The 24,994-nt window shown below is 33.4% G+C and overlaps 1 long non-coding RNA gene across 1 annotated transcript; it reads left to right on the top strand.

Annotated features, from left to right (window-relative positions):
* Nucleotides 1–23,279: 23,279 nt before the first annotated feature.
* LOC131612959 (uncharacterized) lies at nucleotides 23,280–24,994 on the top strand. The gene is made up of 3 exons (XR_009287517.1): nucleotides 23,280–23,852; nucleotides 23,933–24,033; nucleotides 24,168–24,994. It is a non-coding gene; the product is annotated as an uncharacterized LOC131612959 (long non-coding RNA).

Here is a 24,994-nt window from a genome sequence, read left to right as displayed (position 1 = left end):
CAACATTTGTCGAACCACTTACAACTTCAGCCTCAAGGGTATACAAGCCTTGTTTCTTCACGCCTCTCAAGACTTCCTTCGACCCCTTCATGACTCTTAGGATACTTTTCTCTCCTGGGAAAACATATCCTTTCTTGTCGAATTCACCAAGAGAAAGTAGATTTCTCTTCAAATCAGGAACATATCTGACTTCAGTCAACAACCTTATTGACTCATCATGGAGCTTGAATCTCACAGATCCAACACCTGCAATTTTGCAAGCCTTGTTGTTTCCCAGCAATACTGATCCACCATCTTGATCACATAATTCCTCGAACAAGTCTTTGTTTGGAGTCATGTGTCAAGTGCAACCTGAATCCATAATCCACTCTCTTCTCGAGTCACTACTTAAAACCACAAGAACATCAGATGATTCGAAATCATCTTGAACAATGGCTGCATTGCCATTATCCTTACCTCCATGATCTTTCAGGCGTTCAGGGCACACCTTTCTTGTGTGACCCTCCTTCTTACAATGATAGCATCGAATGCCAGATGCTTCGCCACTGTAAGACTTCGACTGGCTTTTGCCCTTCTTGTCGAACTTACCATTCTTTCGCAAGAATTTTCCTTTAACGGCCAAACCTTCACCAACAGTCGAAGGTTTCTGCTCCTTTCGTTCATTCAAGTCCTTAGAATACAAGGCTGATTGAACTTCTTCAAACGTCAGGGACTCCCTTCCATACAAGAGTTTCTTTGAAGTGAGCATGTGATCGAGGCAAAGAACACAATAGTAACAGCGCTTGATCTTCATCATCGATCTTCACATCAATATTTTCAAGATCAAGAATCAGCTTGTTGAACATATCCAACTGCTCAGCCAACACTTTGTCTTCAATCATCTTGAATGAATACAAAGCTTGCTTCAGGTAGAGTCGGTTTACCAGCGATTTGGTCATGTACAAACTTTCAAGTTTCACCCATAACCCTGATGCCGTCGTCTCCTTTGATACCTGCCTGAGAACCTTATCACCAAGGCTCAACAAAATTGCGATATGTGCCTTCTCGATCATAGTCGTCTTCTCCGCTGCCGTTAATGCAACATTCATGGCTGCCTCTCCCTTCAACGCTTCCAAACAACCCTGCTGAACCAGTAGGGCTTTCATCTTCAAGCGCCACAGACCGAAATCATTCACTCCGGTGAACTTTTCAATCTCATACTTTGTTGACGGCATCTTCTCCATGCTCACCGCACCAATTTGTTGTGAAAAACGATACCAATAACAAAGTATAGTAGGAAATTAGAGAGGAGAAGAAGAACACAAGAATTGGTTATAACTGCTATTCTTTCACTTTCTCTTAAAACAAGATTACAAGTTTACAAGAATAACAAATAACCTCTCTCACCCTAAATTAGGATTTGTAGCTTACAATGATGAGAGACTAGTATGCTATTTATAATAAAACCTAACATACTAACTAATGGGATTTTTCAGCAAGGCCCATTACACAAGCCAACTTAATAAACAAGCTAACTTAACAAATTAGGGTTTAAACACTAAACCTAATTTAACATGCTAACAACCCCAGCATCTTCGACACAAGCATGTGAACAACCTTCGACTTCATGCTTAATCCTGTCGAACCAAGAAGCTACCCTTCGACCATACTAGAGTTCGATCCAATATCTCACAAATAAGCTTGAAGCATTTTTACTTGATGAGACTGAGATTAATTTTAAGTTGGGTTATATTTTATTGAAAGTTATTTTGGTTTGATTCGCTGTAGATTTGGAGATGAAAAATCACGGGAATAGCTGATGAAGCAACAACAAACACACCGCCTGAATCCTCAACCACTGCGCTCGAAAATTATTTTCCACCTTTCTTCATTTTCTTTGCACTACAAGGTTGATATTCCTTTTTTAATAAGCTAAATCCGCCATTATTTTTAAGCTTTCTGCATAGTTGTGTTGATAATGTGATTTTGACTTTCAAACTGAGAATATAGATTTACAAATTCCAGTAAACAATTTTAGAAAACTATTTCAGGATTTGAAAAGAGGGCAAGAAAAATGTAAAAAAAAATGAGTTCTGGAAATTTTTTCCGGCAACCACCGTGCCGGACTGCCGCGCGCCGATGGTAACGTTCATCTGCTCCACCGTCGAGCTTCATAACATCCCCGCTCTATGAAGCTTTTTCCTACTGTGTTGTTTTTTTTCTTTAATGTTAATTTTTGTTTTATGGAGAGAGGAGAAGAGAGAGAGAGAGAGAGAGAGAGAGAGAGAGAGAGAGAGAGAGAGAGAGAGAGAGAGAGAAGATATTAAGAATGATGATGATTTTATGAAAAAAATAAATAAAAGATTTTGTTGGAAATATGGAAAAGAGATTATACTGCATGCGAGATCTTTTTCTTCAAATATATTGTGGAGAGAGTTGATTTCTCAACCAACATTAAGGACAAATGTAATTTGTTTTCCTATTTTTCATTTTATGGTATATTTTTCTATAACTTTTCATCACAAACCTACATTTTTGCCTCTATATTCATGTCTCACAATAGGATTGAAAGTTTAATAAATGGGACATTAAAAACTTTTTATCAGATACTTATTTTTTAATTAAACACATGTGGACTCAGTATCAGCAAAAAGTTAAAAAGTATGAATAGCCACACTTTACCATAATGGTTTTATGATACTACATCTTTTTAAGTGAAGTTTGATCCAAACACTCTACATATGATATGACACACTCATGATGACTTATTTCTTCCAACTTTTTACGGTTTCCCATTTACAACTTTTGTCACAACTTCCAATGTTTCACGTTTCACGGATCCCTACCACGACTATTTTGTTTTGGTACCTAAAGAACTATGGCTTACTGAAATGTCTATGGTCTAAACAAATAACAAAACTTCTATCAACTATTGAAAATGTAAGCACATGTCAATGTCATTAACAATATAAAAAAATCATTGTTCTTAAAAATACCATTAATATATATATATATATATATATATATATATATATATATATATATATATATATATATATATATATATATATATATATATAGGGAATGTATCAAGTAGGAGGATTTTTAAATAAGAGATAAGAGGATTCAATGCTAACCATTGGATTAATCAAGAGAGAGAAATAATAATTATATTAATATTTTAATAAATAATTAAATTCTCTCTCTTGATTAATCTAATGGTTAGCATTGAATCCTCTTATCTCTTATTTAAAAATTCCTCCTACTTGATACATCCCCTATATATATATATATATATATATATATATATATATATATATAAAATATAATATAAGAAAAAAACCTCTAGAAAATACCTAAATATCCCTTTGCTTCTGTATTGATCGACGTGGACATCTTCTTCATCTTCCACTATTTATTATTGCTTTCTTACAATCATCACGTTTCATTCCGCTCGTATGCTTTGTCAAAAATTTTAAAATTGCTTCTTGGAAAGACAAATATAATAATATCAATTAATTAAAAAAAATTTCTTGGAAAGACAAATATTTGCTTTCCCCTTCTATTATTCTATTGACAGTATGGTGCAAATTGCATTTTCCTGCTTCTCTATTCCAATGCCTTTTCCATATTGTGTTGTCAAATCATCATTTTTTTTCCTCATTTCTTTTATTCATTATAGTACAACATAATCCCAGTCTTTCATGTATTTTTTTTTGTCACTGCATCATACAAAGACCTAAATACATCAAACCTAAAGAAAAAGAAGATTGCGATTAAAGAGTAAAAAATGGTGGACCATAGATTAAATGATTTGATAAACCAATCAATATTTTAAAATTAAATATCAATTGACGATCATCATTATTAATTTTTATTTATATATTTTTCTAAAATAAATAAAAACATAATAGTTTATATTATTTTCTTAGAGACTCCATATCTTTAATTTTTTATTAATTTTAAAATTAAACAAATTTAATATTATTTTGAATTTTAGAAATTTTATTTTCTTGCTCTTAATATTTACGAAAAAAAAATCTATATATTTATTTTTTAGTAAGAAAAATTTATTCAAAATCTTTTAAAAAAATTAATATCTTTTATTTACTTTTAAGAGAAGTACATGATTGTTCTCTATTTTTTTTTTTTTTTTGAGATTTGAACAAAATACCTCTTTTGTTTGGAAATACATGTATCAAATCAATTTCAATTAAAAACACTCTTTTTTTTAATGCAACTTTTCCAAATCTATTCAATCATTTCCTATCTTAGAAAATTATTTTGTCATTATAAAAAGTCTTATTTTTCTAAAATAATAAATCTATTAAATCTAAATTTTTGTGTAAAATATTAATACATTTATAAAAACATAAAATCAAATTTTATATATATATATATATATATATATATATATATATATATATATATATATATATATATATATATATATATATATATATATATATATATATATATATATATATATATATATATATATATATATATATATATATACATATATATAGGGATAGAAGTTTAATTTGACACCAAAATCTCAACCGTTAAAAGAATTGATCTAACGGTGATACTAAATAGCCTATTTTTTAGGAAAAAAATATGCTATGTATTTTTTTATTATTATTTTATTTCATTTAGTATCACCGTTTGATCAATTCTTTTAACGGTTGAGATTTTGGTGTCAAATTAAATTTGACACTTTGGTGTCATTTGATCCTATCCCATATATATATATATCTATATATATATATATATATATATATATATATATATATATATATATATATATATATATATATATATATATATATATATATGTGATAGGATCAAATGACACCAAGGTGTCAAAGTTTAATTTGACACCAAATCTCAACCGTTAAAAGAATTGATCTAACGGTGATACTAAATAGCCTCTTTTTTAGGAGAAAAATATGCTATGTATTTTTTTATCATTATTTTATTTCATTTAGTATCACCGTTGGATAAATCATTTAACGGTTGAGATTTTGGTGTTAAATTAAACTATGACACCTTGGTGTCATTTGATATATATATATATATATATATATATATATATATATATGTATATATAATTTTTGGTATAAATTTCTTAATCGATAATTGTGTATTATATATTTAACAACATTTTGACTCTACACAGCTTTTGTGTTTTTTTATACTAAATGTTTATCAAGGAATTGACATATGTTATGTCTTATTTTGAAGTTTAAATAAATAAACTAATGAGCCAAATATATATATATATATATATATATATATATATATATATATATATATATATATAAATAAGTAAGTAAAAAGATATTGGATAAAAAAGCATAAGTAAAGTATGAATTAAATGATGTTAAAATTATATGCTAATATAAATAATTCATAAAATTATGGATTTTTTAATAACTTCTTATATGCTTAAAATTTAAAAGATTTATTTTAATATTAAATTATATAAAGATAATACTTACAAGATTTACAAGATTTGTTTTAATACTTATATGTTTTTATACGGAAAACAAATTATGATATTTTGTATTAATTTATGGTAGCTAATAAATTTCAATTAATTTGATTAATTTAATTACCATTTAATATCTTATTATTCAGTATCATTTACTATCATAATAGTCATTTTAATGATTTTGGTAGTAAACAATTTTAATGTTAAAGTTTTTTTGGTGATAAAATAGACTTAGCCAACAAAAATAAATGATTTTATTTTAAGGTTCAAAATACATTCCAATGCAATAAAATGTAATAATTTCGAAAATAAAGATTGAAAAGATATTACTTTCAAAGACTTATAATCAATTAAATAAATCAAAATACTGCATATGAAAAAGTCAAGTAAAATAATTGGTTGAAATTGATATGGGATATGTAAATTTTTAAAAATATATATATATATATATATATATATATATATATATATATATATATATATATATATATATATATATATATATATATATATATATATATATATATATATATATATATATAAGAAAATAATATATAAGAAACTTTATGCTTCTAAAATGAAATTAATAATATTTTTAAGTTAGTTTTAGTGTATAAAATGTGATGCAAAAATAAGATTATGTTTTACTAAACCTTTTGTACATGCATGTAGTTATTGATCAAAATGAAGTTATTGATCAAAATATTGATTATTAACGGGACATGAAATTACTGATCAAAATACTGATTATTAACGGGACATGAAGTTACTGATCAAAATATTTTTTTAGGTACACGAGTCATGATGATACATACATTGATTCCAATGCATGGTTTGGCTAAAATATAATATAGTATACAATATTTTAAATCTTTCCTTAGAAACACAAATATTTTATCTCAATTTTCTCTTTCTTCATAAATTTCAAATTCAAATAATATTCTTCTACTCCCAATGAGTTAATATATCTTCCTATCTTTTATTCTTATTTTCAAATATTATTTTCTTTTTTATATTCATAAGATTTCTCATTAATTTTTCTTATTCATAATTTTTTTAGCTTTTATTTTTTATTATATTTTTTATCTTCTATTATTTACATATTTTATGCAAAAAAAATTATTTATCTAAATATTTTACGGGTACCAGACATTTTTCTATACATTTAATTAATTTTTTTACAGGTACTAGACATTTTTCTATACATTCAGTTATTATTTTTTCACAGGTACCAGACACTTTTCTACACATTCAATTATTATTTTTTCACAGGTACCAGACATATTTCTATACATTCAATTATTATTTTTTAACGGGTACCAGACATTTTTCTATTAAAAAATATAATGCGCGTCCCGTACCAGAACCCGTGCGAACGCACGGGTTTGTTACTCGTTAAATTTGAAAAAACTGAATTAAACAACTCAAAATCGTTTGAACCAAAGAATTAGAGCAAATTTTGTAAAACTACCCAATTCAAGGAAATGTGTGTTATTGGCCAATTTTAATATATTTTTTATAAAAAAGTTGAAAATATGTCCAAAATCCGCAACGCTGTCAAACCAATCTCAATCCTTAGAGTTGGGGAGGAGACTTTCTCGGAGCCGAATCAAATTGCATCTCATACAGTAGATTACCAATCTCAATCCTTAGAGTTGGGGAGGAGACTTTCTCTTAAAAGGTAATTTTGAAAGAGAATATGAAAAAGTTAAAAAAAATGGTAGGAGTGTGAATTGTGGATGATTGTTAGATAATTGTTGGTGGTTGTTAGTGAAGAATGAGGGTGAGAGGAGCCCTTTTTATAGACTGAGAATTAGGTTAAAACCAATCCTAAAAAGGAAATGATCCAACCCAACGAACTTGTGTCCAGGTGCGTCCAGGTGCAGAAAAAAGATAAAAAAACATAGAAATGCACCAAGCAGGAATTGAACCCGTGACCTTCTGTTTGAAAGCCTTTCATTCTTACCAATTGTGCTATGTTATTTATTTGAAATAAAAAGCCAATTGAAAGTATATGAAGCATCGGCTAGCATTTTGCTATTTATTAAAATATAAACAATTTAAGAGTAAACTATTATATTTTAAAATAGACTTTAAATCGAATATTTATAAAATTCAGGATGTCAATGTAAATGAACCCAATATTTTATAAAATCCAATTTTGAAAATAATTTCAAAAATTGTGGGCAAATTTTGGGGTATGACAGAGTCTCATTCAGTGTTCTTTGAATTCTGCACTCAAATCCAATCTGAGAAGGAGTGTAAAATTATAAAGGTCAGAAGTGATCATGATGGCGAATTTGAGAACAAATTCTTTGAGGAGTTCTTCAAAGAAAATGGTATTGCCCATGATTTCTCTTGCCCTAGAACTCCACAGCAAAATTGAGTTGTAGAGCGAAAGAATAGGACTCTGCAAGAAATGGCCTGAACCATGATCAATGAGACCAATATGGCTAAGCACTTCTGGGCTGAAGCAATAAACACTGCATGTTATATTCAGAATAAAATCTCTATAAGACCTATTCTAAATAAGACTCCTTATGAATTGTGGAAGAACAGAAAGCCCAACATTTCATATTTTCATCCTTTTGGATGTGTGTGTTTTATTTTGAATACTAAAGATCATCTTGGTAAGTTTGATTCTAAGGCACAAAAATGTTTTCTTTTTGGATATTCTGAACGCTCTAAAGGCTACAGAGTATACAATACTAAAACATTGGTTGTAGAAGAATCAATCAATATCAGGTTTGATGATAAGCTTGGTCTTGAAAAACCAAAGCAGTTTGAGAATTTTGCAGATATAGATATTGACATATCAGAAGCTGTAGAACCAAGAAGCAAAGCTCCAGAAGCTGAAAGTCTCAGAAGCAATGGATCAGAAGATCAAGTTGCTGCATCTTTAGAGAATCTCAGGATTTCTGAAGAACCAACAGTCAGAAGATCATCTAGAATTTCATCAGCTCATTCAAAAGATGTGATCCTTGGAAAGAAAGACGATCCCATCAGAACAAGAGCATTCCTTAAGAACAATGCATACTGCCAATTAGGTCTTGTTTCTTTGATCGAGCCAACTTCTGTTGATCAAGCTCTAGAAGATCCAGACTGGATAATTGCCATGCAAGAAGAACTGAATCAGTTTACAAGGAATGACGTATGGGATTTGGTTCCTAGACCAAAAGGATTCAACATCATTGGTACTAAGTGGGTGTTCAGAAACAAGCTTAGTGAAAAGGGAGAAGTGGTAAGAAACAAAGCCAGACTGGTGGCTCAGGAATATAGTCAGCAAGAAGGGATTGACTATACAGAAACCTTTGCACCAGTGGCCAGGTAAGAATCTATTCGCTTATTAATCTCTTTTGCCACTCAACATAACATCACTCTGTATCAGATGGATGTTAAGAGTGCCTTCTTAAATGGTTATATAGATGAGGAAGTCTATGTCCACCAACCTCCTGGTTTTGAAGACTCTAAGTCTCCAGAACATGTTTTCAAAATTAAGAAATCATTGTATGGATTGAAGCAAGCTCCCAGAGCTTGGTATGAAAGATTAAGTTCTTTCCTTCTGGACAATGGTTTCACTAGAGGACAAGTGGACACAAATCTCTTCTGTAAAACATCTAAGAAGGATATTTTAATTTGTCAAATTTATGTTGATGATATTATCTTTGGAACATCTAATGCTTCACTTGGAAAGGAGTTTGCTAAGTCTATGCAGGCTGAGTTTGAAATGAGTATGATGGGAGAACTCAAGTATTTCCTTGGGATTCAAATCAACCAAACTTCTGATGGAACCTATGTTCATCAAACAAAGTATGTGAAAGAACTTCTGAAGAAGTTTAATCTTTCTGAAAGCAAAGAAGCCAAAACTCCTATGCATCCAACATGTGTCCTAGGTAAGGATGAGGTAAGTAAGAAGGTAGATCAGAAGATGTACAGAGGTATGATTGGATCTCTTCTATACTTAACTGCTTCTAGACCTGACATTCTATTCAGTGTTTGTTTGTGTGCTAGATTCCAATCAGATCCTAGAGAATCTCACTTAACTGCTGTTAAGAGAATTTTGAGGTATCTGAAAGGTACTACTAACGTTAGCTTAGTCTACAGAAGATCTAAAGAATACAACTTAGTGGGATTCTGTGATGCTGACTATGCTGGAGACAGAATTGAAAGGAAGAGCACTTCTGGAAGTTGTTAATTTCTTGGAAGTCATCTGATCTCCTGGTACAGCAAGAAGCAAGCTACTATAGCTCTTTCAACAACAGAAGCAGAATATGTTGTTGCTGCTGGTTGTAGCACACAAATGCTCTGGATGAAGAGTCAGCTAGAAGATTATCAGATTTATGAGAGTAACATTCCTATTTTCTGTGATAATACTTCTGCTATATGTTTATCTAAGAATCCTATCTTACATTCCAAAGCTAAACATATTGAGATTAAACATCATTTCATAAGGGACTATGTTTAGAAGGGTGTCTTATCTTTAAACTTTGTGGATACAGACCATCAATGGGCTGATATCTTTACAAAACCCCTGGCTGAAGATAGGTTTAAATTCATTCTGAAAAATATCAGTATGGATTTGTGCCCAGAATGAGAAGATGAGAAGAACTCTGTATGAATATCTTCTGAAATGTGTTAGGACTAGGCAGCCATAAGAAGTTCTGATACTAATCAATTAGAAATTCTGATTCTGTTATTACTAATGTTTCATTATCTAAGTTGATTCAGAAGCTCTTTTAAAGCAAAGCAGCTGTCACCAGTCTTTCCAGAAAATGAACACGTGTTCGCTATTTTTGGACAAGCATGCGTGCAGTTGAGGAGACGCCGCCCTAGGTAACTGTGCAAATCATTTCACTTTGTCACATTATCTCTCCTAACGTCATTTCTCATTAAATGCATATTGATGTCTTTTTTCTTGTAATCATTTCATTTAAAACAGTTTTTTTTAATTTCTTTTTCAAACCGTTTAAATAACCCGCTTCATCTTCATTTCATCCTTTTCACTCTCTCTCCATTTGTGTATCTCTCTCTCTGCATTTGTTTCCTTCAAACCCTAGTTTCTGATCTGAACTCAAAGCATAAATCATCATGTATTCATCTTCAAGTTCATCAAGCCCAGTAGAAAGACTCACCTCTACTCAGATTCTTCTACGCAAATATGGGTATGCTCCTTTGAAAACTTGCATGATTCCCACTGACGAACTGGAAGTTCTTTGTGAATCTGCTGTTGACTTCAACAACCTCAGAGCAAATGGTTTTCTGTGTGACGCCAGAATATTAGAGCAAGGATGGTCAAAATATCTCGATAGATTGGTTGGACCAATTTATCTTGAACTTGTGAAGGACTTCTGGGTACATGCAACGGTTACCCCAACTGCTATCATTTCCTTCGTGCTAGGGCATGAAGTGGTTATTACTGAAAAGCTCATCAGGAAGCTATACAACCTGAATGATGAAGAAGGTTGCACTGGTCCTCAACCTGGAACGGTTAACTGGTATCAAGTTGAAAATTAAATCTCTCTTGCCTTCGGAACTGAATCTCATAAAACGGGCACTTTGAGGCCGTTTTATCAAGTATGGGCTGAGATTATTCTGGGTTCTCTTCACCACAGAAAGAAGATGTTCTCCTCCTCCGCCTACATCAGTCCGGATCACAAGTATACTCTCTTCTGCATTGGCAGAAAGATAGAACTCAACATCTCTCACATTCTGTTTGAGAATCTGAAAACTTCTATATTTGAGTCAAGAGAAGATGAAAGGGCGAAGTACCCTCATATTCCAAGGAACACTATTCCTTTTGCCAGAATGATATCTGACATTCTGACTGAAAGCAATTTGCTGGATTCCATCAGGACCCTTGATGCGTCCCAATTTCTTGGAGTGGTTCAAGGTCCCGTCTTCAACAGTGTGGATCTGTTCAGACTTGATCTCATCCAGACGGTATCTTCTGTTGGTACAAGCTTTCCTGACATTTTGTCAAGAAGAGTTCCCGTTGAAGGTTTTCCAACATTATTCCATCTAGAACTTCACAAGGCTGTCAAGCATCACTTGGAAGATTCTGTTAGGAAGCAATCAGAAGTTGATCCTGCTTGGATCCGTGGCAGAGTACTTCTGTCCAAAGCTGATCTTCAGAAGAAGGATCAGAAGAAACAACAGGCTAGGCTAAAAAGAAAGGCTCAAGAAGATGAGGCCAAGCAAGCCAAGAAGCAGAGGGTCACCTATGATCATGACAAGGTGAAAACTCCAGAATACAAGCAGTAGAAGATCAGAGATTCGTTTCGTACTCCCAGATCTGCAAATGCTCCTTCTGCAATAGTTACAAGGCATGTTTTTACACCTCCTCCTTCTGTTCCTCAATCCTTTACCCAACCACTTCCTTCTTAACCACAAAATACCTTCTCTATACCTAATCCTCTTCCACCTTCTCTTTCCTCTCCTGTCTTAAACCCTACACCACTGAGTATCCACCCCCCAACTCCTTCTGATAAACCATCTTCATCAACCCCCATCATAATAATTCCTTCTTCTCCTACCCCAATCACAGATATCCCTTCATCCTCAATCATCCCCACAGATATCCCATCCTCCTCAAACACCGCACCTTCACCTTCTCTATCCCATCCCCTACCTACCAGAAAATCCAACCTCTACTGCCTTCTCTACCCTGACTACAAATTCACCTTCAACCCACCTGAACCTGAACCCCATATCTACCTGGAGTTGTTTAGACATGAGGTGATTAGCAGGCTGGATCTTCTGAAGGATGCTTTCTTCAGTGGTATTGATGATGTTTCTACGCGAAACCTCTGGAGAAACTTTCGCCAGGATTTTCAAGTAGGAGCAATGGGAGTACAGAAGAGACTAGTGGCTGCTGCCTCTGGGTATGCTGGTTATCTTCTGGAGGGTGACAATGGTATCTACTACCATCCCCTCAGAAACAGTGTTGCTGCTGAGGAGAAGCGGTTTGTGGATGAATTGGAAGAAGCAAGAATTGCTGGTGCAATGGAAGCTAATCCTTGCAGGGAAATTGTGGTTTGGAAACCTCAATATCCTATTCTGCTGGGAGACTTCAAGACGCTCTTTGACTTTCTGAGGGAAAATCCTTCTGTGGAAGACCCAAGCTTGGTCATTCCAGAAGTTGTTGACCCACCAGAAGTTGAAGGACCTTCTGCTCCTAGGAATCTTGCTGTCATTCTTCAGGCACTTGAAGATGGAGATTCTGAGATTCCTGCTGCAGAATATGGAGACGCTTCTATGCAAGAAGCAGATGCTGAGGATCATGTTGCTGAAACAATTCCTGTTGAGGAAAATCCTGCAAATGATCTAACAATGGAAGCTGCGGATCACAATGCCATTCCTGTGGATAGAAGTTGTGAAGCTTCTTCTGATGAACCTTCCCGTCTTGCAAGGACTCTGGAAGTTATTCAGAAGAACCAGGAAGAGCAGAGATCAATCAACGCTGAGTTTCGTGCTTTCATGGAAACGCAGAATGAGAGCAACAGTGGGATTCATGATATGCTGGCCAAGATCATGTCAAAGCTAGGGTCATCTTAGATTGAGTCTTAGTTGTCTTTCTCTTTTGCTTTGCTGCATCTGTTTTTGCATCTTCTTTTACTATCCTCTTGTACTTCTACACTTCTGTTTTCTTTGAGCTTAATGATATTTATCCTTTTCTTCTATGTGTTTGTCTCGTTTTTCATCTGAATCTTTTATGTTTTTGATGTTATGATAAAAAGGGGGAGAAATATGTGATAAATGATATGATTTATTTTATCAGTTGCTGGGAGAAAGGCTCCACATTTCTAACAGAACTTGCAAAGTTCTATATTTTTAAGTGTTGTCTTGCAGGAATTGAAGATCCTCTTTAAAGCTCAACATGAGAAACAAAGAGATGAGGAAAAACAATTCTATAAAGAATCAAGCTTTTGGAAATTGAAGCAAGCTGAGTGCTAGAAAGCTTCAAGATCAGAAGCAAGAAGGAAGAATGTTCTGATATTCTGATGATAGAATATACTTTCATTCTTATTCTTTATATGTTCTGATGCATGTTTTTAGTTAGAAAATATGCTCTGATACATTATGTTTGTTTGCTCTGATATATATTATATGTTCTGAAACATATTCTATGTTCTGATTCATTCATGCTGACTTTTGCCGTTTAGTTTGTTCTGTAACATTTCAGGATGTAGAGATGCTCTGATATACTCTGGTACATTCAACAATGTTCTGATACAATCTAGCATGCAATGATTCAAGAAGAAATTCAAGCTCTGAAGCTGTCCTATGGAAGCAAGAATCAGAAGCTGTGAATACTCTGAAGATCTAGGAAATTCAAGTTCTGAAGCTATCCTATGGAAGCAAGAATCAGAAGCTGTGAATGTTCTGAAGATCTAAGCATATGTGAACGTCTCTACTGAAATACTCAAGGAAGTCTTTTATTTATAAAATTCTTCTAGTATTTATTTCAGGGGGAGATTATTTATCTCAGGGGGAGATTGTTAATCTCAGGGGGAGACATATTCACACATTGTCTATATGCTTATGCTATAGCTGTGTAATTGTCTTTAGCCGTCTGTCCTTTCTGATCGCAAATTCATATCATTTATGTATGTTTTTGTCATCATCAAAAAGGGGGAGATTGTTAGAACAAGATTTGTTCTGATCAATGTTCTTAGTTTTGATGATAACAAGGATATGAATTTTGTATGAGATAATGTGGTACTCTAATACTATGCAATTTCCGTTTCAGGAATTATACAAAGAATATGCACAAAATCAGCGCAAGAAGCACTGACTCAGAAGGTTCAGCATGCAACATCAGAACATGGTCTGGCAAGACATCAGAAGATGGTCAAGCAGAATCAGAACATGGGTCTATGGAAGCATCAGAAGAACTTGAGATCAGAAGCAGAAGCACTGAAGTTCTCATGGTATCACGCTCAGAAGCACTTCAAGGTCAGAAGACAAGAAGATGCTCTACACCAAGCTGTTTGACTCTGATGATATTCAAACGTTGTTTACACAAACATCAGATCAGAAGCAAGTACTAGATGGCAGGCTACGCTGACTGAAAAAAGGAACGTTAGAAGCTATTAAAGGCAAAGTCAGTAGACACAGCGGAAACAAGGCTCAAGGTAGTTGACAAAAGAGTGAAACATTAAATGCAATGCTGTACGGATTACACAAAGCATTAAATTCTCCCAACGGTCATCTTCTCAAGTGCCTATAAATATGAAGTTCTGATGAGAAGCTATGTTACAGACTCTGAACCAACTTGCACATACGTTGTACAATTCAAAAGCTCTCAAACTTCATCATCAAGCTCACTACATTGCTGTTGTAATATATTAGTGAGATTAAGCTTAAACTTTAAGAGAAATATCACAGTTGTGATTATAGCTTTTAAGAAGCATTGTAATACTCTTAGAATTTGTTTACATTAATTTGTAAAGGACTAGAGTGATCAGGTTGTTGATCAGTATACTCTAGCAAGTCTTAGAAGTTGTCTAAGCAGTTTGTTCATAGAGTGATCAGGTTGTGATCAGGATACTCTAGAAGACTTAGAGTGTTTCTAAGTGGAAAACCATTGTAATCAAGTGTGATTAGTGGATTAAATCCTCAGGTAAGGTAAATCACTCCAAGGGGGTGGACTGGAGTAGTTTAGTTAACAACGAACCAGGATAAAAATCATTGTGCAAATTGTTTTTATCTTACAAGTTCTTTAAAGTTACACTTATTCAACCCCCCCCCCTTTCTAAGTGTTTTTCTATCCTTCACAAAATCCCAAACCATAACCAAAAAATCTGATTTAAACCTATTTATACAAGTTTCAAATCCGTAGTGCCCGCTCTAAGTCCGCTTAGCGCGAAACCTGCTTTCTCGAGAAAAATTCAACATTTGTTTTCACCAAAAATTTTGAACCGTAACTCTGACTTACGCACGATCGTAAGCGATGGAAAGCTTATTAAATGCTCTATATTACAATGACTAAATATCATTGCTTGAATACATACAATAATTTAGATAAAAATCAATCAAACTCGATGATATTTACATGATAATGCAACTATACACAATATTTACACGAAAAAAAATATAAACATATTTACATAAAAGTTGAGGGTTTTACTATAAAAACCAAAATAACAAAGTCAATAAGTGCCACAAATTAATACTCAAAATAACGACATTTTGGAACTTATCAATTCTCCCCAACTTAAAACATTATTTGTCCCCAAATAAAGTCAAACAACCCAAATAAACAAAAGTAACGACCAAATAATCATGAATCAACAGGTTTGAAAAACGATAACATATGTATGATTCAAATAAAAAACGTACAAGAAAAATAATGCTTACCACTAACCTACAACGACAACATAAAAATGATACAAATCATAAGTACAAATGTTATGCCAAACAATCTAAGACAACACATGCTCAATCATGAATCACACCTAGCAAAAATTCATCAAGGGATGAAAAACCCACAAACATGAGAGACTTGATACTCATCCAACAATCTTGCAAATAAAGACTAAATTATGCATTCATCTAAAATCTCATATTGAAAACATAAAAGTAAGAATCAAAAGGGCTTTTCAAGATGGTAATGTGGCTTGGTTAACAAAGAAGGGTCAATTTCTAAAGGTAATTGAAACAAAATCTTGTCTAATCCTAAGGGAGAGATCAATCCACAAAGTCTCAAGCACCAAAATTTAATCACACTTTTTCTCTTTTTCCAAAATGTTACACCAACACATAACTTATTTAGCAGAATTATTCTATTTTTTTCTTTTTCAAGTCTTTTGCCAATTTTCCCTTTTTTCTTTCTTTTTCAATCTTTTTCTTAACTTCATACCAACCAACAAATAAGGAAGCAGTCATTTTTATCCCCAATTTGAATTCAACCAATATCATAGCATGAACACTCCCTACTTTTTAAGGAATTGTACAAATTCAAACAATAACTCATGGTTGAGGGTTCAAGAAACAAGAAAAATCAAAATTCATTAAAAAACAAGTGAACGAAATACTCATAGACAAACATCAAGTTCAACTACAACATGGGTATTAATAAAAAGGCTTAAAAGGGGTTAACAAATTCTTGCGTACTCACAAGGTAAATTGACTATTTGTCCAAGTGGTTGTGCTCAAAATGAAACAAAATGCATTAATTTCCTTTTCATGATTTCATATAATTAATACAAATAACAGATTAAACATAATCAAATCCAGTTAAAATAAAGATTGTTGGTCTCCTACATATGGTAAACAATGGAAAGCTTCCTCATATGTGGGGTAGGAACTAAAGTGATTCAATCAAGAACAAGTAATGCAAAAGAATGTATGGCATGATAATTGTACAAATAAAAAGTTTCCTAATCATGTTCTGCTATAGAAATCAATAAACAAGCACCTTGCAAAGTACCAACTTCAAACAATATCATTACCATACATTCACAAGTTGAAACGATCAAACTTGGAAAATCACCACATGTGACTTCAAATCAATCGACCAAGACTTGAGTCCAAACAACAAACATAAACATTATAAAACACTACTATTATTTACTACTCTAAATAGTCTTGGTGAAAGTGGAAAAAATGAGCCGAGCGAAACAAAAATTCCATTGGCGTACAAAGCAAATAAGTGAAGAAAAACTGAGCATGCTAAGCGGGTGCAGACTACGCTTAGCGGCAGCAAGAAATTGCAGAAAAATTAAAAATGCATCTGGCTTCATAGACACACCTCTAATAATACCTTCACTACCTTAAAAACACACATATACATAATTCACAAATGTTGGGGTACCTCCTAACAAGCCATTGTTTTACGCCGTTAGCTCGACGCCTATATTTATGCACATTCCTCTAACTCGCTTCTTTACACGATTAGTTCTCACCGACGGCTATTCCTAACCAAACACATTAGAAACGTGAAGAGAAACAATTATAGATAGGATATTCACAAATATGCAAAACATGTAAAATTCACAAATTTGGTAAACATAAACAAATAGATGCACAAGTATACATATACAAGTCTAATTGCACATTATAGACAATATATAAATTACGTATAAAACTCAAAAACATAAAAACTATTGCGATGCGATTCAATATCAAAACATCAATCCTCGGCAACGGTGCCATTTTGTTGGTGCGGTAAAGCCAGAAGCAAAAGATTAGAAGTATTCCGGGTTTTATCGTACCCATAAGGATTAATGCAAGGGAAATAATATCGTTCGACATTTTTTCGCGTTTCTAAGATTTGGTTAAAATGAGTTTATCAGATATGAAAGGTAAAACTATGAACAAGAAAATAAATGCATTCTTTAGAGAGGAGAGAACTGTGTAGCATGAATTTAATCTACTCGTCCCAAACATAAACCTATTGACCAGTTGCACTCAACATACAATAATCGTCACTATCATCATGTTTCTCTCACATCAGTGACTATTTCTGAAACACCTACGAGATGCACCATATTAAAGGTTATGTCTAACGCAATGTTACAAGAACAACCATATTACTCTCGTCGGCAATGTATTGGGCAACTCAAACAACACGGATGCATTAAGCTTTGATACCCACAGTGAATATTAACTCTAATTCTATCTCTAGAATCTAAAAACTAATAGATATCCATCCTCAATCAAGATTTGTGAGGTATATGTCTATAACAACACAAATCCAAACATAAATGCAAAAAGATCAAGGAAGACAACAATAATATATTATACAACGCCATGATCAACAAATATACATAGGTTCAGAGTAAGCTTACAAAAACAACCTAACAAATAGAGAAATACATAGAGAAGAAGAGAAATGAACGAAACATCTCACAGGTTGTCAGTTCTGATTATGAAGAAATCTACTTTGGATCATCAAAAAGCAAGCTCCAATTTTGTTTTCTAAGTCTCTCTACCAAAGAATGAAGGTGATGGAGTTGGGGCTCAAAAATACACAAACCATGACCCAAAAAATCCGATTTAAACCTATTTATACAAGTTTCAAATCCGCAGTGCTTGCTTAGCCCACTCTGAGCCGGCTTAGCGTGAAACTTGTTGTTTCGAGAAAAATTCAACACTTGTTTTCGCCATAACTTTTGAACTATCACTCCGAATTACGCATGGTCGTAAGTGTTGAATGCAGTATAGAGCAAGCAATAAAAAAGATTTGGAAATATTGATCCGGGAATTATCGTCCTCAAAGATGGAGAGATGCCATTCAACAGTTTCTACGATTTCGAGCTTGGGTTTGAATGAGCAAAAAGTAAACAAAGAGATAGATAGGAAAAGAATAAACACATTCTTAGAAGAGAAATAACTTATCAGGAATGTAAATATATTCACTCTTCACAAACATACACTTACCAACCCGTTATACTCAACCTACGATATTCATCTATGTCATCACGTATCTCTCACATAAGCGTCCATCTCTGGAGCACAAACGAGATCATCTCACAACTAAGGTTACCTCTAACGCGAAGTCACGAGAACATCCGTGTTCTCGCGTCGGCTATCTCTCACGCGCCGCTCAAACACGAAAGTATTAAGTGCAGATACAAACAGTGAATGCTAGCTCTAAATCTATCTCTAGAGTTCACAACCAACAGATTATCATCCTAGATAAGGATTCAAGAAGTTTATCTCTAAAGCAACCCAAATCCCCAGCATATAGCAAAAATCCAGAACAACATCAACACAGATTTGTAAAGCAAGTTAAACATAACATTATAATCGATAAATATACATAAGATTCGAGTAAATATACAAATAAAACTCAACAAAAAAGAAATACACAAAGAATAGAAGAGATAAACCAAACATCTCGTGGGTTGTCAGCTCCGATTGATGAGAAATCCACCTCCGATCTTCCAAGTGCATGACCCGGTGTTGTTTTCTAAGTCAATCCTACTCTAAGAATGAAGTTGATGGTGTTGGGACTCAAAAATACCTAACTCATTACCTAAAAATGTGATTTTCCCCTTTTTAACAAGTCTGAAAATTCGCAGTTCCGCTTAGCGGCACAGAGTCCGCTTAGCGGAGTCTGCTAAAAATCAGATTTTGTTTTCGCCATAACTCGAGAACCGTAACTCCGAATTGCGCCCGGTTCGAAGCGTTGGAAAGCTTATTCAATGCTCTATACAATAATTAATGAATGGAAACCAAAATGATGATTTTGGTCATCCTTATTTTGAGCCTATGGAAGTCCGCTTGACGGTGGCTAAGCGGGCTTGCACCAAAACTGCGAAATTGAAGCCGTGTCTTTGACACTTTATTCCTTAAGGCTCCAATATGCATAAATACCTACAAAACACAGGAAAAACTATCAAATGGTATAAAAGTATATGAAAATACAACTATTCACAAAGTATACGTATTTATACACAAAACAGGGAATTATTCAAACGGTATTAACAAAAGTATCGATAAGGGCCACTATTTACATACTCAAAATATCGACATTTTGGCACTTATCAGTAAGCGTTGAAAAGATTTTTCAATGCTCTATATTACAATCACTAAATATCATTTCTTGAATACATACAAAAATTCAGATAAAAATCAATCAAACTCAATGATATAAACATGATAATGCAACTATACACAATATTTACACGGGAAAAATATATAAACATATTTACATAAAAGATGAGGGTTTTACTATAAAACCAAAAGAACAGAGTCAATAAGTGCCATAAATTAATGCTCAAAATAATGATGTTTTTGCACTTATCAGGAACAAGTACTATTTAGCGTGGCTCAATAAAGTCCAACTCAAACGCCAAGCTTAATGGGAAGAGTTATGTATCTTCGATGCAATCCAACTGTCGAGAAACGGGCATAGGGTTAACCTTTGCATGTTGCTCGCGCAGATCTTCTTTTGGGAAGGATCGACGAATACTTTTCAGCTTCCATGTGGGATGATCACACCTATTTTATTTGACATAAAGGAAATCACATGCCTTTCTCCTCTGGGTGAAGTATAGGACCCCACTCTTCCAATAAAACTTGAATTTAATTTCAATAACCCAACCATCAAACAATATATCCTCGACCATCACAACAAAGAAAGCACAGAAGTCTCCGACATCGAGCATGCCTTTTTTCTAAGCTTTTGGCTTTCTTATTATTTGTTTTTCCTAGGTTCTCTTAAAATAACTAAGAGCTACATCAACTTGGCGCATCAACTGCAAGAGGTCAAAAGATCTCTTTGGGAATACTGTTGTTGGCCTCTCTATATAATTCTTTAGGCCTAGCTTCTCTGAAAATTCGACTTCTCTCTGAGACGCCGAAGAAATTGATGCTTTCAGGCCCTTTATTGTTGTTACAACAATGGCTCAACACCACCTCTGAACCTCGACTAGGCTTCACACTATCTCCAGAACTTATGCGCATGGAGCATTCCCGAAGTATGTATTCATGAAGTACATCAACTTGTTTCTTGATAATGACGTTTTTGTTTCGACGATGGCTCCGTTTGTGGAACGAAAATTTGGTCTATAATGGTTTAGAAACCCATTTCCCGATGTTACTCCCCCTACTACTGCTCAATCGAATACTATCTGGGCAACATTTTTAACTCGTAACCTTCTCTCCTTCCAAATTGAGATTGGTTTAAAGTGATATGGATTCACCAGTTACCAACCAAATTTGGTTGCACGACAATTTGGCATCAGCCAAATGTTGCCAAATTCTCTCTACTCATGGCCAACTGACATTTGTTGGTCAGGACATGGGTATACAACTCATAATCATATCGATTGCCTCAAATTTCACAACAAACAATTTCTTGAATTTCCCACTTTCAAGTTTCAAAATTCTTCATTACCACTTCTGAACTCGACTGCTGGTGGTCGAAGTATTGTGAACAATGGTTTTCTGTACAAACCTTTCTTGAAAGGTTGCCGGTTGCCATCTGCCAATTAGAAGAGTCTGAAGACATGGCAGGTTTGTTTATTAACTTCGACTTCAACTTCTTTTTGAATTAATATTTTTTACCTAGCTATTTTCAACAGAGCAAAAAACTAAAGCTCAAGAAGAAATAGTTACAGAGACTCAACCCAAAAAAGTAACCCTTAGTATCAGTCAAATGTATTGTTTAAAAACATTTTTTTAAACTCTCAGTTTTCCTTTTTAGGTTAAAAAACGTGCCCCAGCTCCGACTGCCAACACTAATCAACCCAAGAAACAAAGAGAAACAAAAGCTCCAAAAGTCCAGGTATATATCATGTTACCCCTTTATTAATGAGAATTCAAATAAAGTTGAGTGCTCATTCTATGACCCTTTCCCGGGTTCCATTAGATTTGACTGAAAAATTGGTCGAAGAGGACCCTTCTTGTGATAGTGAACACACCGAAAACTTCTTCTTGCCCAACTTAAGACAAATGACATGGAGGCTGATTTTCTAACAGTACTGGCTGAGACACTAGACTTTGGGGTCGATATCCGTAAACTACTGGATGAAATTAATCGACGTCAATTTCCTGACCCTGTAGCTCAATTCTCTTTTGAGTTTGAAGCCTACTTTGATTAGATGAATCATGATCTTACTCTTCAGCGCAATACTGAACAACAACTTCTGCAGAAGTATATTGACATGAATGTGCAATGGGACTTCAGTGAAGCTTGTGAGAAAAAGATAGCTGAGCTCGAAGTAAAATTGCAAGATCAAACCCACAAATGCACTGCTCTCGACAACCAATCCCAAATCAATGAACTTAATTGACAAACAGCAGCTCACCAAAAAAAAAAAATCACTGAGGTTCAAAATATGTAAGAATTTTTTTTTTTTAAAAATAAGAAAAATTGAAACAAACAAATTTTGTATATATTGATTAAGAGATTAAATAAGACATCATTCCACTATTTCATCCATTAATAGTTGATATTACTTAATTTAAAAAAAAAAATCACTTCTATTTTTTAATTTAGGTTTGAAAGTTGGCTTAGTAATCTCTAACCTGCATTATTAAACTGACTCATTTTGATTGATTAGATAATTGAATTTAATAATTGTATGGTGAAATTTTGATATTTTTCTTTATTCAATTTGCATGATTTGATACAATAAGAAGATGAACTTTTATTCCTATCCAGTTTTTTTAGATACGACACATATTGATCACACAAAAAATAGAAGACTTATCATAAGAAAAACGAATCTTCTAAATTGTGTGAAAATGATTTAATAGACCAATAATGTTTATGAGTCAAGTATTGTAAGCCCATTTTATAAGTTAAAATTTTTTGCAGAAAAAACAAGTGGTGGATTTCCTTGCGTGCAAAGTTTGAAACCAAAGGTAAGGTTTGACGAAGGCTACAAAATCTACTTCTACTATACAAACAATTAATAAAAGATTGACCAATCTGACTATTATGCCCTTAGTTAAAAATTTCTTTACAAATAAAAAAGGGCAATTTGGTAACTAACAAAATCACATATCACTTTTTCAACCTTTCAATAACCAAGCGCCAATTGTCGGCCTCTAATTGGTCCAACTTTTTAACTTTTCAATAACCAACTTTTTTTTCCCAACACACTTCTTCTCTCTCTTACTTAAATTTTCAAATTTCTTTCACATTTCATTTTCCCACACTTTCTTACTTTCATTTTAATTTTTTTTCATTTAATCACAAAAATTATTAATGATCTATTTTTTTAACTTTAATAAAATTAAATATCTATTTATCTCACGGGTCACTATCAATACAATATTTAATTTATTTTAATCGATCATTACACACTTTCTCTTTCTTAATTAAAATTTCAAATTAGGATAAACCTTGAGGTGTTTTCTTAAGACTTTCTATTGAAAAGATAGTCGATGTTGAACTTGCAGTTTTCCAGAAATTAGCAAATGACCAGTTCTGCCATGCAAACCATTGCATTGTCATCTCTATAAGCAGTTATTAGTAAGCTTTTAGAGCATATTGGATTGGAGATGGATCTTCCATTTATTAGTAAGCATTTTTTTGTTGATTTTGATGAGTATATGAAATGGATTACATGAACTGTTGTATTTTTGTGGGTGAATGTGTCTGTAGTGATGTCGGTGAGTTTGGTTGATATTATTATTTTAATCCTTGATGAAGATGATCGTCCTTTGGAGCTTGGTTAGTGCTGAAATTCAGGAATTGCTTTTGAATTTAAGTTTTGTTTTGCACTGCTTTTGAAGTATTAATTTATATTTCATAGTTCTGCTACCTTTAACTACTACTTCCTCATTTGTTATGCTGTTGAACAAAGCAAGCGGCACATAGACTAAGGATTATATTTGGATTATCTAGATTGAAAGCTGCTGAGATTCAAATCTTTGCTTTGTAGTTATATAATCAGCTTCCAAAACTAATGCTCAGGTATTCACTTTTTTCAATTACTTTGTTGTCATGGTGATTTAATAATTGTTTTATTAGTTTCTAATGAGTTCATTGGTTAGGTAGAAAAATACTTATTTGTAGCAGCTGTAACTAGATATGCAGAATAGACAATCTAGATTAATGGATGTCAGTGGGAACTCTCAATGGAGATATTTATCTGGTAATAATTGTTTAAAAATCAGTAAATGGATTTCTTTGATTATAACAATAAGAATTGTAGCAGCCACTAATTACAACCATTAAAAATCTGGTAATAATTACTTTCTTTACTTATCTCAATGGTGTTTGAATCAGCGGGCATGTCCTGGTGCGTGCGGCTGTTAATTATGAGAAACCAAAGTCTGGGTCAAAGTATCAATATGCAGAGTTCAAATCAACAAGTTAATTCTGAATTAGGTGTCATTGGTCGGGTCTAGGGGAGGTTCGATTCGATTAAGGAGTTGTTTGAATGATTGATTGAGGGGATTATCAGTTGGTCGCAGCTCCTTCGCTTATCAAATAACGTAGCTTTGCATCTGAATTCTATCGCATCAAGTAATATGTATCCTGAGGCTGAATGTTTCGATCGATGTTTCGAGCCTGCTTTGAATCAATGTTGCAGCATTCAGGGCAACCTTTCATTCATGGCAGCAAGGCAGTTTCTAACTGATATATTCCAAAGAGAAGAATCTTTCATTAAAAGAACACAAACAATTAGTAGAAATGGTTTCCAAAGTCAAGGTTTCCATTGATAAGTTATTTGGTGACTTGAATATTAATGATTTGAAGTCGGACTTGAAGTCTAGAACAGAAAATTGAAGCTCTTAGAAAATGTGGCGTCGTGCCGTTTTATTGAAAACTTGCCTGGTCACTGAAGGAAGGGTCAGTTTCTATTCCTTTCACAAGGTTGAACTTCCTGTTATACCATGAACTTTTGATTACAATCCTTCATTTCCACTCTTGGATGACATGAAAAGGAAGTTAAGGGTTGTAATGATAAAAAGGCTGCATGCAAGAAATCCATCAGAAATTGTCGCGTTTGAAATGCAGTCTCTCAATCAGGATTCTGAAAAGGATTATCATTCTGTATGTTAAAAACTAGAGTTTTTCTTTTTATGATATTAATTATAGCATTATTTTTA

The sequence above is a fragment of the Vicia villosa genome, linkage group LG1 (genome assembly GCF_029867415.1).
Source record: "Vicia villosa cultivar HV-30 ecotype Madison, WI linkage group LG1, Vvil1.0, whole genome shotgun sequence".
Taxonomy (NCBI): Eukaryota; Viridiplantae; Streptophyta; class Magnoliopsida; order Fabales; family Fabaceae; genus Vicia; species Vicia villosa.
This window is presented reverse-complemented; position numbering and strand designations above follow the sequence as displayed.